This window comes from Mus pahari, chromosome 5, assembly GCF_900095145.1.
Source record: "Mus pahari chromosome 5, PAHARI_EIJ_v1.1, whole genome shotgun sequence".
Lineage (NCBI taxonomy): Eukaryota > Metazoa > Chordata > Mammalia > Rodentia > Muridae > Mus > Mus pahari.
The window spans coordinates 74,902,029-74,905,522 of record NC_034594.1 but is presented as its reverse complement, the minus strand read 5'-3'; the positions used below and the strand labels follow the sequence as shown (position 1 = coordinate 74,905,522).

At 41.0% G+C, this 3,494-nt stretch overlaps 1 pseudogene; it reads right to left on the bottom strand.

Annotated features, from left to right (window-relative positions):
* Positions 1-464: 464 nt before the first annotated feature.
* Positions 465-3,008, bottom strand: LOC110321971 (annotated as a pseudogene).
* Between the last annotated feature and the right edge of the window lie 486 nt (positions 3,009-3,494).

Genomic DNA, 3,494 nt, shown 5'->3' with positions numbered 1-3,494 from the left:
AAAAAAATAATAGTGAATTGTACCTGAAAAATAACCCCCAAGGTTGTCTCTGGCTTCCACATGCATGTGCACATATGTGTACCAATATCCACACATAGCCCAACACACAAAGGACTAATCTATAGCTCCTCTGAGTGGTGAAAGGCACTTTACATTTCAGGGCAAAATAAACAAAACAAATGAACAAATCATTGTGCACATCCCCAAGCCCTGGTTTTGGTGAAGGGTTGGGGGAGACTGACTGCTATACTCTAAGACACTAAGGAGAGGAGAGAAGAAAATAGCCCACAGGCATCAGCAAAGAGCCAAGTAGGTCAGGGTCAGTCAAGGCTGCCTTCTGGAAAGCCAAAGAGAAAAACACACAAAGGGCACAGGCTTCCGAGTGGGAACTTTACTTCCATGTGAAATGATAGTATCTGTATCACGCAAAAGTGGTGGGATCATTGGGCTCCTCTACTATCACTTCATTTTTCATTAGTGCTGAAGCCTAGTATGTTCATGCAGTAGATGTAGATAAAGTGGATCTGAGGATTCTCAAGGGAGAAGCCAGGGGAGCGCAAAGTGGTTTGAAATAGTAGCACTACCAGGTTCTGACAGCCTTGCCATTTTGTCTGCCTCAGCCATCTGCTGCAGCCTCTCTATAATGAGAGGTGGTCTTGGTGGATCTCTATGTGCTGTCTGGCCATCATGTAGCTCATTGAAGAGTTGTCTTGAAGTGCTTGGGCCTTCATTATATGCTCCATGATTGCTGCCCATCCATAAGTGCCTTTAATGATGCAGCACAATGAAGAGACAAGCTTATTGGAGATTGTCATCTTCTCAACGCTCTTATCCAAGATCTTCATGAGCTTTCAGAGATCGTCAACATTTCTCTTGTTCTCCTCCATGTTCTTTTTCTCATCTTTTCTAGCCCTTTGCCATCCACAGATACCCGGCTTTCTCCTATACAACTCCTTGACCTGCTGCATGTAGCACTTGAAAATAGGCTTAGGTATGAATACCATCTTAAAGCCCACTTCTTCATACACTCCATGAAGGCAGAGTTGGCTACACAGTGTTTGCTTTCACTAGTGATATAGTAAATGGATCTCTGTGTCTCCTTCATGGGAGATACATACTTTGACATGAAAGTCATATCTCCTTCTAGAGTGAGAGGTGTGGTAGTCCAGTAGCTCAGAAAGGCATCGCTGCCATTTAGTGGAATCTTCTTTGATTACAAGCTCAATGTTCTTAGAGAACACCTCACAGAATTCCTCACAGTTCTCTTTGTCTTCTGTCAGCTTAGAGATGATCTCAAGTCCCTTCTTTACAATGCTTCTGTATATGACTTTCAAGGATTTGCTCTGCTGGAACATTTCTTAGGGGATGTTCATTCTTGGAACCAACCACATAACAGATGAAGTTGAAAGAACCTGTTATTAATTCACCACAGCTGTCCATGATGAACATATGATGAGCACAGAGCTTGATGTTCTTTTTNATCTCAAAGAGGACAACAGGAACTTGCCAAAAGATGATGAACGATGCCATGAATTTCAATTGACCTTCTACAGAGAAGTGTTTGACTGCCAAGTGGTCTTCCCAGTCACTGGTGAGGCTCTTATAGAATTCACAATCAGGGCTCTTGGTACAAATGGACTTGGTCTGGCTCAATTCTTTCTTAACAATGTATTTCTTCTTAATTTTCTTGTTTTCTCTTTTTCCTATTTTTGCCAGTATCATCCTCCTCATCTGATATTGCATCTTCAATCTTAGGATTCTCCTTATCATTCTTACTGTCCTCTTCCTTTTCTTCCTTTGCTTCATTTTCACTGATCTGCATCTCTCCTTTCTTATCCCCCATTCCAAAAAATTAGAATAGCCCTTGAACTTTGAGTGCTTCTTAACCACTACATTGAACCCCCTATCCTCTAAGTAGTCTTTCTGGTCTTCTTTTGGGGGTGAAGTATCAGTTTAATACCCTGCTCAATAGGCTCACCATGATGTGCCTGTATAGTGTTCATCATCATTGTACTTTGTGATCACAAGTTTCTCTGCCACAATGGAATCAATACTGTCTCTCTTTTTTGTCAACTTGACAAAAGCTATAGTTATCTGAAAAGAGGGAATTAAAATTGAGAAGATTACTCCATAAGACTTGCCTAGAGGCAGGCCTGTGGATTCTCTCTCTCTCTCTCTCTCTCTCTCTCTCTCTCTCTCTCTCTCCAGCCCTGAGACAAGGTCTTTCTATGTAGTCCTGGCTGTCCTGGAACTTGCTTTGTAAACCACGGTGGCATTGAACACACGGAGATCCACCTGTCTTGGCCTCCCCAGTGCTAGGATTAAAGTCAAGCCCCACTATACCCAAGTCTTGTGGGGCATTTTTAAAATTAGTGAGTGATATAGAAGGGCCCACCCAATTGCATGTGTTTTTACCCTGGGAAGATGGTCCTGATGTCTATAAGAAAGCATGTTGAGCAAGTCATGAGAACAAACCAATTAGCAGCATTATCCTATGGCTTCTCTATCAGTTCTTGACTCTAGGTTATTGCCTTGAGTTCCTGTTCTGAATTTCCTGAATGATTTACTGCAAGATATAAGATGAAATAAGCCATTTACTCCCCAAATTACTTTTGGTTATGATATTTTTTATCACAACCATAGAAACCTCAAGACAAACACCAAATGGCTGAATCTTAGAGATGTCTGCACCAGCCTAGAGGGCCTCCATGAAAGGTTTCATGCAGACTGAGCAATGGTTTCTGCATTATCTATTTTTTTCAAGCTTTCTTATGCCAATTCCTGTCTCCATTAAAGTCAGGGTGCATTCCTGAGAGTTGAAGATGATGTCAATTTTCAGCTGTTTACCCCTTCTCAACTTGGACAGGACTGTCATAGCAACTCTTTTCCCAGACATCAGAAGGATTAGAGATCAATTCCCAAAGGAACACATCCTTGTTAGAATAGAAAGTATTCATGATAAGGGACATGTATTGAACAAGTTTTGTCTAAATGGCAAAAGTCTCCATCTCCTTGTGCTACCCATCTCTGGCATCTTGAGTGAGCAGCATTGTACTAGTTCAGACCAGGGTGGGCCTGACATGAATATAACTCCAAGGCTGTTCAGGGGTAAAACCTTGGTTCATTTAAGTTGGACAGGGGTAAAAAACTGGAAATTGAAATCATCTCCAACTCTCAAAAGAGTAGGGCATGTGTCTTTTTTCCATAGTGGTGTAGTCATTGATAAGTTGCTTTTGTTTCAGTAAACTCCCACCTTGCTTGGGCAAGAAACTAAACTTGGTGGTTCATNTGCAAAAAGATAACATGAAAATAGAAAGAAGACTTTTGAGAAAGGTTTCAGCAGGAGATTGCAGGGGATCGATGCTGATAATAGTGGGGAAGAGGGATTGAAATGACTAAACTTTGTTATAAGTATGTACGAAATTGTAAGATAATAAAAAAATTTAAAGGAAAAAAAAAAAAGAATTATTGTGGCAGACTACTTTTTTAAACAG